The 16,181-nt window shown below is 46.5% G+C and overlaps 1 protein-coding gene across 2 annotated transcripts in view; it reads left to right on the forward strand.

The window, feature by feature from the left end:
• The window catches only part of SLC2A9 (solute carrier family 2 member 9), a 304,495-nt gene that overhangs the window by 19,285 nt on the left and 269,029 nt on the right, over window positions 1-16,181 (forward strand). The window contains exon 3 of one of the 2 annotated variants that reach the window (XM_039911938.1): window positions 5,495-5,560. The exons of the other annotated variant lie outside the window; for it this stretch is intronic. The gene's annotated coding sequence lies outside the window, so the exon portion shown is untranslated. The remainder of the gene's footprint in view (window positions 1-5,494; window positions 5,561-16,181) is intronic. 2 annotated transcript variants of the gene reach the window in all.

The following is a 16,181-nucleotide window of genomic DNA, read 5'->3' on the forward strand; positions in this document are numbered from 1 at the left end:
TTGTAGGTCAGGAGAGTCATCGATGGATATGAAGAGGGAGGGCATTCCAGGTCGGAGGAAGGACGTAGGCGAGAAGTTGGCAGCAAGATAGACGAGATTGAGGTACAGTGAGTAAGTTGGCATTAGAAGAGCGAAGTGTGTGGGCTGCGTTGTAGTAGAAGAGTAGCAAGGTGAGGTATTGATTCATTCATTCATTCACTTGTATTTATTGAGCACTTACTGTGTGCAGAGCACTGTACTAAGCACTTGGGAAAGTACTGTACAGCAATAAAGAGTGACATTCTCTGCCCACAGTGAGCTGCAAAGTCTAGAAGAGGGAGATTGACATCAATATAAATAGACATCAATACAGTAAATAAAATTACAGTTATATACTTAAGTGCTGTGGGGCTGGGAGTGCGGAAGAGCAAAGGGAGCAAGTCAGGGTGATGCAAAAGGGAGTGGGAGATGAGGAAAAGTGGGAGTTAGCCTGGGAAGGCCTCTTGGAGGAGATGGGCCTTCAGTGAGGCTTTGAAGCCCGGGGGAGAGTCATTGGCGGATTTGAGGAGGGAAGGCGTTGCAGGTCAAGGCTCTCCATCACCTTGCCCCTTCCTACCCCTCCTCCCTTCTCTCTTTCTACCGCCCACCCCGCACGCTCCGCTCCTCCGCCGCCCACCTCCTCACCGTCCCTCGGTCTCGCCTATCCCGTCGTCGACCCCCGGGTCACGTCCTCCCGCGGTCCCGGAACGCCCTCCCTCCTTACCTCCGCCAAACTGATTCTCTTTCCCTCTTCAAAACCCTACTTAAAACTCACCTCCTCCAAGAGGCCTTCCCAGACTGAGCTCCTCTTCTCCCTCTACTCCCTCTGCCATCCCCCCTTTACCTCTCCGCAGCTAAACCCTCATTTTCCCCTTTTCCCTCCGCTCCTCCACCTCTCCCTTCCCATCCCCACAGCACTGTACTCGTCCGCTCAACTGTATATATTTTCGTTACCCTATTTATTTTGTTAATGAATTGTACATTGCCTCGATTCTATTTAGTCGCCATCGGTTTTTACGAGATGTTCTTCCCCTCGACTCTGTTTATCGCCATTGTTCTCGTCTGTCCGTCTCCCCCGATCAGACCGTAAACCCGTCAAACGGCAGGGACTGTCTCTATCTGTTGCCGACTTGTTCATCCCAAGCGCTTAGTACAGTGCTCTGCACATAGTAAGCGCTCAATAAATACTATTGAATGAATGAATGAATGAAAGGTCAGAGGCAGGATATGGGTCAGGGATCGGTGGCGAGACAGGCAAGAATGAGGCCCGGTGAGAAGGCTAGCGGCAGAGGAGCAGAGTGTACGGGCTGGGTTGGAGAAGGAGAGAAGCGAGGTGAGGTAGGAGAGGGCCAGGTGATGGAGGGCTTTAAAGCCATTGGTAAGGAATTTTTATATGATAAAGAGAAGGTAGGAGGGGACAAGGTGATGGAGTGCTTTAGAGAAGCAGCGTGGCTCAGTGGAAAGAGCCCGGGCTTGGGAGGCAGAGGTCATGAGTTTGACTCCCGGCTCTGTCACTTGTCAGCTGTGTGACTGTGGGCAAGTCACTTCACTTCTCTGTGCCTCAGTTCCCTCATCTGTAAAATGGGGATTAAGACGGTGAGCCTCACATGGCACACCCTGTACCTACCCCAGCACTTAGAACAGTGCTCTGCACATAGTAAGCACTTAACAAATACCAACATTATTATTATTAAAGTTGACAGTAAGGAGTTCCTATATGATACAGAGGTGGTTGGGTAGCCACTGGAGGCCCTTGAGGAGTGGGGAAACATGTGTTGAACGTTTTTATAGAAAAATGATCCAGGCAGCAGAGTGAAGTATGGAGTGGAGTAGGGAGCGACAGGAAGCAGGGACTGCACACAGTATGCACTTAATAAATACGACTGAATGAAATACCACAAAAAATCCCCTACTCACTGAGCCTCATTCTCCTCTGTGTCACCACCAAGCCTTTTGCTGAAGGCTTCCCTCCTGCCTGGAACTCCCTGTCCCTTCCAATCCACTTGTAGCTCTACCCTTAGTAATTGGCCATCTGAAGCGACAGCTCCTCCAGAAGGTCTTCCCTGATTACTCCCTCTCCAAACTATTCCCCCTCCCCTCCTGCCACTGTAGCACTTCTGCATCCCCTAAGCCCTTGGCTCCTCCCCGCCCCCACCCCGACTCCAAGCATTATTATTCACCTCTGTCTAGCTACACCTACTTTTTAAAGTATCCTTTATTTTTAGGGCATTTTTCTAGGTAAGACTCTTCCAGTGGTGGCTTTGAATGTCATAGGTGAAAATGACACTGCTGATTTTTATTTTTTCCACCACTGAGGACTCATGCTTAAGTGGCTTCAGAGCAATTCACCAACTTGTTCCAGGGGAGGACTCATACATAAGTGGCTTCAGAGCAATTCACCAACTCACCCCACCCTGCCCATCTTGCTCTCCCCCACCGCGATCTGTCAAGCTGTCTCTCAGGCTCGGCTGTCTCACTTCCGTTCCCCTGCCCACACGGTCTCCCGGCCTTGAGCTTCCTCGCTCCTCCGGACCCTACCGACCACAGCTCACCCCCCCAGGGTCAAACCCTTCTTCAAAGCCCATTTCCTCCAATAAGCCTCCCCAGATTAATTCCCCAGTCCAGTAAAGCTACGTGGGACATCCTGATTCCCCTGTGTCTACCCCAGCGCTTAGAACAGTGCTCGGCACATAGTAAGTGCTTAACAAATACCAACATTATTAAAGCTACCAGTTCTCACTAGCACAGATGCACTTGAACCCATTCTCAGCTCTTACGTCTACATTGGTTGTTCCGTTGTAAATTTATTTTTATGGTACTTGTTAAACGCTTGCTATGTGCCGGGCACTGAACTTATTGAACAGTGCTTCACATATAGTAAGGGCTCAATAACTATGATTGAATATGCCAAGTGTTGGAGTAGTTATAATAGACACAGTCCTTGTTCCACCTGGGGCACTCACTCTTAATCCCCAGTTTATAGATGAGGTGACTGAGAAACAGAGAAGTGAAGTGATTTGCCCAAAGTCACAGAGCAGACAAGTGGCAGGGCTGGAATTAGAACCCAGGTCTTCTGACTCCCAGGGCTGTGTTCCTTCCATTAGGCCTCACTGCTTCTCTAATATTCAAACATTTATTTTCATTGCTGTTTGTAAATACTTATGTCAGTCTCTAAGTTAGACTGTAAATTCCTGGTGGGCAGAGAATGCGTCCCCGGAGTGTTCTGTTATAACCCAAGGGTTTAGTATAATGCATTGCACCAAAAGAGGGCTCAATAAATGTTCTCTCAGTGCTGCTGCTGCTGCTGCTAATCAGCTTATGTGTGAGTGGATAAAAATGTCCTGTGCCATTTCTCACCCAAATAGAGTAATGAAGTGGCCAGTGGCAGGTAGGCTATTGATCTGGTCATTGTTATTCTTATCACCATTATTATCTATCATCATTAATAACGATAATTGTGGTATTAAACACTTACTGTGTGTCAAGCACTGTGCTAAGTGCTGGGGTAGATCCAATCAGGTTATACACATTCCCCATCCCACACGCACTCACAGTCTCGGTAGGAGGGAGGTATTAATCTCCATTTTACAGTCGAAGCAACCGAGACTCAGAGAAGTTAAACGACTTGCCCATGGTCACGCAATGAATGTGTAGTGTAGAGGATGAGCTTACAATAGTGGCTTAAGGCTGTAAGGTCTAGAGGTCTAAATATTTCTATAATAATAGCAGTAGTATTTGTTAAGCGCTTACTGTGTGTAAAGGACTATTCGAAACGCTGGGGTAGATACAAGGTTATTAAGTTGAACACAGTCCTTGTTCCCTTTAGGGCTCACAGTCAAAATAGGAGGGAAAACACGTAATGAATTCCCATTTTAAGGCTAAGGAAACTGAGACACAGTGAAGTGACTTGCCCAAGGTCACACAACAATCAAGTGGTGGAGCTGAAGTTAGAACCCAGATCACCTCCCAATTCTATACTCTTTCTGCTTAACAAATATCACAATTATTATTATTATTATTAACAAGGCAACACCCTTAATGGAAAGAGTTAAGGGTGTTGCCTTGTTAATAATAATAATTGTGATATTTTTGAAGCAATTACTCTGTGCCAGGCACCATACTAAGCACTGGGGTAGATACAAGCAAATCAAGTTGGACACAGTCCCTGTCCCATGTGGGGCTAACCGCTTCGATCGCCATTTTACAGATAGGTAACTGAGGCACAGGGAAGTGAAATGACTTGCCCAAGGTCACACAGCAGGCAAACGGCAGAAGCAGAATTAGAACCCAAGTCCTTCTGACTCCCAGGCCCGTGCTCTTTCATGAGAAGCAGCGTGGCTCAGTGGAAAGAACACGGGCTTGGGAGTCAGAGGTCATGAGTTCTGATCCCGGCTTCGCCACTTGTCAGCTGTGTGACTTTGGGCAAGTCACTTAACTGCTCTGTGCCTCAGTTCCCTCATCTGTAAAATGGGGATTAAGACTGTGAGCCCCATGTGGGACAACCTGATTACCTTGTATCCCCCTCCCCCTAGTTAGAACAGTGCTTGGCACATAGTAAGCTATCAGCAAATGTCATTATTATCATTATTATTATGTTCATGTTCTTTCAAGTTCATCTGAAGTGACTTCTAAATTGCAGATAGATAATAGCTTGGAACTTCTCTGGGCCTGAATTTCTTTCATTGTAAAATGGCAAACATCTGCTCTCCCTCTTAGGCTCTGAGCCCCATGTGGGACGGGGACTGGATCTGATCTGATTGGACTGAATTGTAGCACAGTGTTTGGCACCTAGTACGGGCCACTGTTATTGTGGTGGTGATGATCTGAATCATAACACTTTATCATTAAATAATAATAACAGTGGTACTTGTTAAGTGCTTACTATGTGCTAAGCTGTTGTAAACACTAAGGTAGGTCCAAGTCAATCAGGTTGAACTCGGTCCCTGCCCCACATGGACTCCCACTTTTAATCCTCATTTTCCAGATGAGGAAACTGAGGCTCAGAGGAGTGAAGCGACTTGCTCAGGATCACACAGCAGATAGGAGGCGGAGCCAGGACTAGAACCCAGGTCCATCCGACTCCCAGGCCCTTGCTCCATCCACTAGGCCACGCTGCTTCTCTTAGACCGTCACAAAGCGCCTGAAATCCACCAGGCTCAGTGTCGAGGACTGTCCCTGAAGCTTTGCCTAGTTGATGGGGTAATCTTTAATGACAGGCGAAGATGCCTCTATTAGCCCTTGGCATCCAGCTAGGTTTCCTCAGCCAGTTGAACCACCTGGACCTTGGGTGGCGGAGCATGGAGCTCCGAACTCCATAAAAGAAAGTGCTGCCTCAGCAGATGTGGAGGAAAGAGAGAAGAGCGGACCTGGCAGCCGCGTTTGACAAAGAAAATAAACACACGAGTCACTGAGCCGAGGAGCTATAAGCCTTGACTTGAAAATGGTATTAATGATAGTCACGTGATTCCCCTCACAGGACCTCTCTAAAATCATTTCTGGAGCCGGGGCTACTTTGTTCATCCTGGACTCGGGACCTCTTAAGGTAGGAAACGCTACCCGCTGCTTCGTTTCCGTCCCATCCTCCTTTTCCTGAAAATGAGAGACAAGAGGATTAGTAGAGGAAACGCTCTTCAGGAAAGTCGCAGGTGCCTTTCGAAGGTTGAGGATTTCGTTGAGGAGTCTCTTCCTCTCCTTCTCCTTGGGGTAGTGGCCCAAGGCGGCAGGTGAAGAGACTCTGCGGAAGTCAGATCCTGAGAAGGCGAATGAGGGATTAGGCCTCAAGTTCTGTCTGGGGGTCGAGGGGGTGGAATCTTGCTCCTGCGGGGAGAAAGAGTTTCTCTTTAAATGGAGGCTGCTGGTTTGTTGAGTTTGTTATGGGCAGGGAATGTGTCTGTTGCTCTCCTGTACTCTCCCAAACGCTTAGTACAGTGCTTTGCACACAGTAAGTGCTCATAAATACGATCGAACGAATGAATGGTGAGCACATGTGTGATGAGCCCCTGCCTGCTGGCGGAGAATTTTGATCATGGTGATAGTGATCCCTGGGTTTCCTGAATTGCCTTACCTCGGGAAGAAGGGGTGGCCTGAAATATCAGGATAATCCCAGCATAAGACAGAAATCCGGGAGGGTGGTGGAGAGAGATTTCTCTGGGAATCTGAGTGGACGGGTTGCAAGATTCCTTCCTGAATAAAGCTGAGAGCTGAGCTGAACTCACCGTTGTATTTTCATCACTCAGTTTCAGTAAACTACAGTATGAGAAGCAGCATGGCACAGTGACTAGACTACGGGCCTGGGAGTCAGAAGGTCATGGGTTCTAATCCCTCTCTGTGTCTTGTCTGTCATGTGCCCTTGGGCAAGTCAGTTCACTTCTCAGGGCCTCAGTTACCTCATCTGTAAAATGGAGATTGAGACTGAGCCTCATGTGGGACAAGGACTGATTATTTTGTATCTACCCCAGTATTTAAAATAGAACAGTGCTTAACACATAGTAAATGCTTAACAAGTACCATTATTATCATTGCCCCTACTCCCTCCCTCTGCTCTACCCCCCTCCATGCCCCACAGCACTTGCATACATATGTGCATTTTTATTATTCTATTTATTTTATTCATGATGTGTATGTATCTATAATTCTATTTATATTGATGCTATTGATGCCTGTCGTTTTGTTTTGTTGTCCATCTCCACCCTTCTAGAATGTGAGTCCGTTGTTGGGTAGGAATCGTCTCTGTTGCTGAATTGTACTTTCCAAGCACTTAGTACAGTGCTCTGCACCCAATAAGCACGCAGTAAATACAATTGAATGAATTATTACATGTTTCATTTCTAAATACAATTGAATGAATTATTACATGTTTCATTTCCTACCCTTTGGAGGTGAACTTACTCTTTCAGAACCAACGTACCCCAGGGCTAGCTCAATCGATGGTATTTTCTAAGTGCTTGGGAGAGGACAGTAGAGAAGATTTGATAGACACAATCCCTTCTTCAAAGAGCTTACAGTCTAATGGAGCCCCGGGCCTAGGCAAGGCAGAGGAAGCCTGGGGATGCAAAATGAAAATACCATGCAAAACAGCAAAGGCTTTCTCAGGACCAGATGGGACTAGACCGGCTGAAAACTAAAGTAATTGGAATGATAATAATGGCATTTGTTAAGCGCTTGCTAAGTGCTGGGGAAGATATAAGTTAATCAGGTGGGACACAGTCCCTGTCATTCATTCATTCATTCATCCAATCGTATTTATTGAGGGCTTACTGTGTGCAGAGCACTTTACTAAGCCCTTGGAAAGTACTATTCGGCAACAGATACAGTCCCTACCCAACAACGGGCTCAGAGTCTAGGAGGGGGAGACAGACAACCAGACAAAACCAAGAGACAGGCATCAATAGCATCAAAATAGATAAATAGAACTATAGATATATACACATCATTAGTAAAATAAATAGAATAATAAATATGTACATATATGCACAAGTGCTGTGGGGCAGGGAGGGGGTTAGAGCATAGGGAGGGAGTAGGGGCAATGAAGAGGAGAAGAGGAGCAGAGGGAAAAGGGGGAGCTCAGTCTGGGAAGGCCTTCTGGAGTAGGTGAGCTTTCAGTAGGGCTTTGAAGGGGGGAAGAGAGCTAGTTTGGCAGATGTGAGGAGGGAGGGCATTCCAGGCCAGCGGTAGGACGTGGGCCAGGGGCCGATGGCGGGACAGGTGAGAACAAGGCCCAGGGAGGAGGTTAGCGGTGTCAGAGGAGGTGTGTGGGCTGAGCTGGAGAAGGAGAGAAGGGAGGTGAGGTAGGGGGCAAGGTGATAGCTTGCTTCATTTGAAGGTTGATAAGCAAGCACATGAGGCTCACACTCTTATCCCCACTTTTACAGATGAGGTAACTGAGACCCAGAGAAGTCAGATGACTTGCCCAACGTCCCACAGCAGACACGTGGCAGAGCTGGGTTTAGAACCCAGGTCCTTTTGACTCCCGGGCCCCTGTTCTGTCCACTGTCATGCTGCTTCTACCGTCTGATAAGAAACTGGCAGTGGGCCACTTTCGCAGAAACCCACATTCCATCAGGTGGCCAATTCCAAGCCTGTCTACTTAGCCCTTTACCGATGCTTGCAGTAGAAGAGGAGGAAGCAAATCTCGAGGGTGAGAAGTTCTCCAACACAATCCCCCACTAAATGGACAGCCCCCTCGGCATATTTTTTCAAAGCTCTGGCTCTGCTCTCCTTTCCGACCACATCAAACTGGGTCTGCCACGGCCTCGTCTCGAAATTGCGGGTTGGAGAAATGGGCTCATTATGAAATTTATAAAAGAATCTAGAAGGACTTTAATGAGTGGTTTGGTGGGCAGGCAGGGCGGTGGTTCCAATCACAGGTTGCCACATGATTCCCGTCTCCCCACCCTCTTTGCCCTTCTGTTCTGCGTCACCCTTGAATTTGGATCTGGCCCCCCTTAAGCACTTTGCCACTCACTCCACCCTGCATCCTGCAGCAGTTATGTCCATATCCTTATAATCTGCCATTTCCCCTACCTGTACCAACGTATTATTTTCATTTCTATCCCTCCATCTAGGCTGTAAGTTCCTTGTAGACAAGAATCGTGTCTACCTTCTCTATTTTGTTGTGCTCTCCCAAGTGCTTAATACAGTGCCCGGCAAATAATAAGCACTCGTGAACACTACCGATTCATTGACCGGTGAAGCGACGTGCATTTTCATACTAGTTTCCATCGAGGAAATGGTTGGAGAGAATAGGCCAAAGGGTCTTCAGCTCATGCTTGGCAAATAGTAAGCGCTTAACAAATACCGCTGTTGTTGTTATTATCTGAATCTTAGAGGCTGAGGGCTCAATTTATTTTGCATTTGTTTCTGTATTATAGCAAGTGATGAGAGCCAGCTGGCCAATGGGCAAAGCTGGGGCAAGAGGAAGAAGGTTTGAGACTAGCGGCTGGCTAAGAGAAGTGATAAAGGTCTAAAGTTATTGAATACCCCCAAAGTCTATTCCCCTCTATATTGTAATTAAATGCTATTGATCCACTGGAGTTGTAGAGTTCCTAAAATGAAGGATAGATCTCTCCAGAGGTGACTCCCAACCCCTGGCCTTTCCCCTGTCATAAAATCACGCAATTCTTTGTGCTCCCAATAATCTCCAGCCCCTTAAACTCGGTACTAAGCACTGGGGAGAGTACGGTAGAATTAGGTGACATGATCCATGTTCTGGTACGAGGCCAGCAGTCTCTGTGTTCATTCATTCAATCATATTAAGCGTTTACTGTGTGCAGCGCACTGTACTAAGTTTTTGGGAAAGGACAACACAGCAATAAACAGTGACATTCCCTGCCCGCGACAAGCTCACAGTCCAGAGCAGGGGAGACAGACATCTATAACAATAAATAAAATTACAGTTATATACATAAGTGTTGTGGGACTGGGGTAGGGGGAAGAGCAAAAGGGAGCAAGTCCGGATGACACAGAGGGAGTGGGAGATGAGGATGTTAGTCTGGGAAGGCCTCTTGGAGGAGGTGGGCCTTCAATAAGGCTGTGAAGGAGAACGGGGAAAGTTTATTGTACTCTACCATGTGCTTAGTACAGTGTTCTGCACAGGAGCAGTTGAATGAGTGAATGACGTTGGACAGGGTGGGAAGAAGCTGGACCCGGGGCTGCCCTCCCCGCTTCCGTGGCCAGGTTGAAATCCAGTTCCGTAAGAGTTGTTTGAATGTTGGGGGGTCGTGATGGGGCGGGGAGAGTGTTTAGCACCAGACCAGAAGGGAACCTGACGACTTGAGCTTCTGGGGGGTGACGAGGAGGAGCCCCCTTGCAATGGGGTTTCACAAGGTTCCTAGAAGCGGGGCTGCTTTCTGTCAGAACGTGAACCCAGAGGCACTTGTTCCCCTTCTAGGCTGTAAACTCATTGTGGGCAAGGAATATGTTCATTTATTGTTGTATTGTACTTTCCCAAGCACTTAGTACAGTGCTCTCTGCACACAGTAAGTGCTCAATAAATACCACTTACTGACTCATCTGTAAAAAGGGGATTCATTCATTCAATCGTATTCATTGAGCGCTTACTGTATGCAGAGCACTGTACTAAGTGCTTGGAAAAGTACAATTCAGCAACAGAGATAATCCCTGCCCAACAAGGGGCTCGCAGTCTAGAAATCCCCATTCTACCTCCCCATTAGATTGTGAGCTCGGTGGGGCAAGAGACTGTCTGACACGGTTATCTGCCTCCGCCGTAGTGCTTGGCACATGGTAAGGGTTGAACTAATCCCACTCACTCTTCTTATTGCCTGGTGCCATGTCTACTCACCCACTGTTTCCGCAAGCCCCGTGTTGGGCTGAGTCCAGATAGGGGCACGTGGGCCCAAAGTACATTCTCTCCAGCTGCCATAGCTACAATCCAGACATTTGATTGATTCATTCATTCAGTCATATTTATTGGGCGCTTTCTGGGTGCAGAGCACTGTACTAAACACTGGGGAGAGTACAACATAACAAACAGATACATTCCCTGCCCACAACAAGCTTACAGTCCACAGAGAGAAGGATACATTATAAATAAATTACAGATATGTACATAAGCGCTGTGGGGATGGGAAGGGGGGATGAATCAAGTAAGCAAGTCAGGGTGACGCAGAAGGGAGAGAGAGAAGAGGAAAGGAGGGCTTAGAGTGCCAAGTGGAAAGAAAGCTGGTGCTGGGGCAGAAACAAGTCTTTAATAAATGTATTTTTTTTTTTTTTACAAGAAATGATAATGTTGAGAAGCAGTGAGGCCTAGTAAAAAGAGCCTGGGGGACAGAAGGACCTGGGTTCTAATCCCAGGTGTGCCAATTGGTTGCTGTGTCAATTTCTCTGGGCTTCAGTTTCCTCAACTGTAAAATGGGGATTGAATTCCTGTTCTTCCTCCTACTTTGACTACGAGACCCAGGTGGGATAGGGACCGTGTCCAGACTAATTAGCCGGTTCCTACCTTAGCTCTTAGAACAGTGGTTGACGCATAGTAAGTGCTTAAGAAACACCATTAAAACAATGTTAAGTAATAATAATTGTGGTATTTGTTAAGCACTATCTGCCAAACACTGTACTAAGGGCTGGGGTAGATATGAGATAATCAGATTGGACCCAGTCCGTGTCCCAGTCAAGGCTCCCAGGCAAAGGAGTAGAGAGAACTCTCCCAAGCACTTAGTACACTGTTCTGCACACAATAAATTTTGAATAGATGCCACTGATTAATTTATTTTAATCCCCATCTTACAAGAGGAAACTGAGACAACAGAGATTGATTCATTTAATAGTATTTATTGAGCGCTTACTATGTGCAGAGCACTATACTAAGCACTCAATGTACAATTCAGCAACAGATAGTGACAGTCCCTGCCCAATGACAGGCACACAGTCTAAAAATGACTTGCCCAAAGTCACACAGCATGCAAGTGGCAGAGCTGGGATGACAACCCAAGTATTCTTACTCCAAGTCTTGTGCTCTTTCCATTAGGCTGTACTGCTTCTCTCACTTATAATGTTATGATTATTTCAAATTTTATTGAAAGGCCTATCCAAGGGATGGTGATATACGTGATGCCTACGGGCAGTGAAATGATGGATGAATAAGCTCCAGGGAAAGTCTGACAATGACCTGCTTGTCTGATTTGCGTTGCGAAGTGTCCGTCTCCGATCTGACGGGTTGGTTGGGTCGTTGGCGTATCTGGCGCTGTCTCAGTAGATTGTAAATCTCCTCGAGAGCAGAGCGGAGAACCTGTCTTCTCATTCTTTCGTAATCCAGTAGATGGTGCGTGGCCCCAGCAGGTGCGAAGAAAAACTGCCCATTTGCTAACTCGAGGCGACTTTCGTTCTCCTCAGAAACAAAAGCTTCTCTGCATCCTGGGCTGAGAACACCGGACTCAAGAGCAAAGAACCAGGGGGAGTGGGAACAGGACCAGGGTTTAGAAGGTGAAGGTGACTGAGGGCACCTGTAGCTAGCTCTCGGTGGGCAGGGATCATGTCTCCCAGCTCTGTTGTAGGGTACTTTCCCAAGTACGTTGTCATTTTTTTTTTTTGCAAGAAATGAAAAATGTACTGCATCAGAACGAGCATGGCCTGGTGGATAGAACATGGGCCTGGGAGTCAGAAGGACCTGGGTTTTAATCCTTGATGTGCCACTTACCTGCTGAGTGACCTTGAGCAAGCATTGTGTAGTGGCTAGAGCCCGGGCCTGGGAGTCAGAAGGTCCTGGGTTCTAATTCTGGCTCAGCCACTTGTCTGCTGTGTGGCCTAAGACAAGTCACTTCACTTATCTGTGCCTCGGTTAGCTCATCTGTAAAATGGGGATTAAGACTGTGAGCCCCATGTGGAACAGGGACTGTGTCCAACCCAATTTGCTTGTATCCACCCCAGGGCTTAGCACAGTGCCTGGTACACAGTAAGCGCTTAACAGTAGCACAGTTATTATTACTAGGTCAGTTCAGTTCTCTGGGCCTCAGTTCCTTCATCTGTAAAATGAGGATTAAGACTAGGAGGCCCCATGGACTGAGTCCAACCTGATTAGCTTGCATTTTCCCCAGTGCTTAGTATAGTGCCTGGCACACCGAATTTGCTTAACAAATACCAATAAAATTAAAAGTGCTTAGTTTGGTGCTCTGTACTTAGCGCTGAAGAAATGCCATTAATTGAAAGATTGATATATATCGAGAAGCAGCGTGGCTTAGTGGAAACAGCATGGGCTTGGGAGGCAGAGGAGGTGGGTTCTAATCCCGCCTCCGCCACTTGTCTGCTGTGTGGCTAAAGTTTTGAAGCAAGTCATTTCAGTTTTCTGTGCCTCAGTTCCCTCATCTGTAAAATGGGGATTAAGTCTGTGAGCCCCACATGGGACAACCTGATTACCTTGTAACTACCTCAGCGCTTAGAACAGTGCTTGGCACATAGTAAGCACTTAACAAATACCATGCTCTGGCGGGAAGCCAAAACCTCTTTGCTGGGAGACACTATCATCAATATTAACTCTTCCCTCTTTTTTGCCTAGCGAATGTCAGCTAGCCTGATAATAATAATAATAATAATGGTTGTATTTAAGCACTTACTATGTCCCAAACGCTGTCCTAAATGCTCGGTCGGTCGGAGGATGGTCAGAAGAGAAGCAGTGTGGGTCAGTGGAAAGAGCACGGGCTTTGGAGTCAGGGCTCATGAGTTCGAATCCCAGCTCTGCCACTTGTCGGCTGTGTGACTGTGGGCAAGTCACTTAACTTCTCTGTGCCTCAGTTCCCTCATCTGTAAAATGGGGATTAAGACTGTGAGCCCCACGTGGGACAACCTGATTCCCCTATGTCTACCCCAGCGCTTAGAACAGTGCTCGGCACATAGTAAGCACTTAACAAATACCAACATTATTATACAAGGTGATCACGTCGGTTGCAGTCCCTGTCCCACATAGGGTTCACAGTCTAAGTAAGAGGTTAGATCAGATGTTGAATTCCCATTTTACTGTTGAGGAAACCGAGGCCCAGAGAAGTTAAGTGACTTACCCAAGGTCACGGAGCACAGAGAAAGCACTTAACAAATACTATTATCTTTATTCTAACCCTTGTTCAATCAATCAATCGTATTTATTTCATGCTTACCATGTACAGAGCACTGTACTAAGCGCTTGGGAGAATACAACAGAATGAGCAGACGCGTTCCCTGCCCGTAACGAGCTTACAGTCTAGCTCTTGACCTTTCTTTCTCCCTACAGTCACCAGAAAAAAGTATCAGTCGGAGCCTGTCAGGGTCCTGGTGAGGATGAAGTGATGAGTTCATTTTTCTTTTTCCTTAATCCAGTTTGGAATGGGCTCCTAAGCAGATGTGAAGCAATACCCGAAAGGGCCTCTCTCTCTCTGCTCTTTCCTAAAATCCAGCTTTACTCTCAAGCTTTCGTAACGCTTATCATTTCTAACAAATCCTGCCTCCATTTCCTTGGACTGTTGACCACAGTCATTAGTAGTAGCATTATCATCATTTTTCATTACTATATTTAAGCGCTTACTGTGTGTTGAGCACTGTTCGAAGCTCTGGACACTGTTCTGAGTGCTGAGTTGGAAGTTCTAGTACTGTATTGTTCCCAAATTTCAGCCTGGGGAACTGAAAATGCTGCTTGAATAGTGGTATAATATAAAGCAACATTCACCGTATAAAAATGAGGTTTTTATTAAGCATTTATATGCCAAGAACCTGTCTAAGAGCTGGGGAGATACAAGCTAATAGATCATTCACAGTTCTTGTTCTATTTGGGTCTCACAGCCTGAGAGGGAGGGAGAGCAGGGATCTTAGTCTCATTTTACAGATGAGGAAATGGAAGCAGAGAAAAGGGAAGTGACTTGCCCAGGGTCACATGGCAGACAAGTGGTGGAACAGGGATTAAAACCTAGGTCTCCCGACTCCTGTGCTCAGGAACCCAGGTCTGTGCTCTTTCCCTTAGACCATATTGTCAACAAAAGTTCATTGTTTAAATCTCCACAACTATAAGAAGCTACGATACAATGGAAAAGGAGACGGAGATATGGATTTGATGAAAATAACTAAGGAGAGGAATTATTCTGGTACAGAGTTTCTGAACCAGAAATGGATGGAACAAGATTGGAAAGAGAAGGCCTAGAGAGAGAGATATCTTTAGTGGAAGGACAATAAATTTTGGTTTAGCAGAGGTTCTATCTCTTAGTATTTTTAAAATAGCTTGTAACAAAATGCTTGCAGTTATATCACAAGTAACAGCCATGTACAGTCCCGAGAGAACAGAGCATGGATGACATAACCATTCCTTTCATATCTCACTCTGTGATTCACTCTTTACTACCAAATAAGTCCATTAGCTTAAGGCAGTTTGTCTGACTTTAAACAAATCAGATGTTAGTACAAGTGGACCTGGCCTTGATTCAAATCCAGTTCCAAACTTTTTTTTTTATTTTAAATCGTCGGGAGTACGCCTGAGGTTCTGATGACTAACAGGAGTTTATTCTGGGAATTTCAGAGAAGCAAGTTTACCTTAGTGGAAAGAGCATGGGTCATGGCACTCGATCTCCCGGTCGCTTCCCACTTCGCCTCGCTGATCTAGTACAAACCAGCTCGTGCACTTTGTTCCTCTAACTTTCATTCATTCAATTGTATTTATTGAGCTCTTACTGTGTGCAGAGCACTGTACTAAGCGCTTACACCAACCTGGTCACTTGTGCATCTGTCTCGTCTGCCCTACCAATGACCCCCTTGTTCACATCCTCCCTCTGTGCCTCGAACTCCCTCCCCATTTGTTTGCAACCGTCCATCATTCTCCCCTCCCTCTCCCCACCTACAAAACCTATCTAAAATCACACAATAATAATAATGATAGTTATGGGACTCAGAGGTCATGGGTTCTAATTCAGGCTCCACCACTTCTCAGCTGTGTGACTTTGGGCAACTCACTTCACTTCTCTGTGCCTCAGTTACCTCATCTGGAAAATGGGGATTAAGACCGTGAGTCCACGAGGGACAACCTGATTACCTGGTATCTACCCCAGCGCTTAGAACAGTGCTTGGCACATAGTAAGCGCTTAACAAATCCCATTATTATCATTATGATGATTAAGTGCTATGTGCCAAGCACTGTTCTAAGCCCTAGGATAGATACCAGGTAATCACGTTGTCCCACATGGGGCTCATGCTGTTAATCCCCATTTTACAGATGAGGTAACTGAGACACAGAAGTTCAGTGGCTTGCCCAAGATCACACAGCAGACAAGTGGCAGAGCCGAGATTAGAACCTCCGTCCTCTGACTCCCAAGCCCATGCTCTTTCCACGAAGCCACACACATCTCCTCCAAGAGATCTTCCCAACAGACCCTCATCTCCCCTACTTCCTCTTCCTCCTGCATCACCCTTGCACTTGGATTTGCAATAATAATAATATTTATGCTATTTGTTAAGCACTTACTGTGTGCCAGGCACTGTACTAAGCGTGGGGGTGGATACAAGTAAATTGGATTGGACACAGTCCCTGTCCCATGTGGGGGGAATCACAATCTTGATCCCCATTTTAAAGATAAGATAACTGAGGCTCAGAGAAGTTAAGTGACTTGCCCAAGGTCACGTAGCAGACAAGTGGCAGAGCCGGGATTAGAATTCATGACCTTCTGACTCCAGGGCCTGTGCTCTATCCATTACTCCAT

This window comes from Ornithorhynchus anatinus, chromosome 4, assembly GCF_004115215.2.
Source record: "Ornithorhynchus anatinus isolate Pmale09 chromosome 4, mOrnAna1.pri.v4, whole genome shotgun sequence".
Taxonomy (NCBI): Eukaryota; Metazoa; Chordata; class Mammalia; order Monotremata; family Ornithorhynchidae; genus Ornithorhynchus; species Ornithorhynchus anatinus.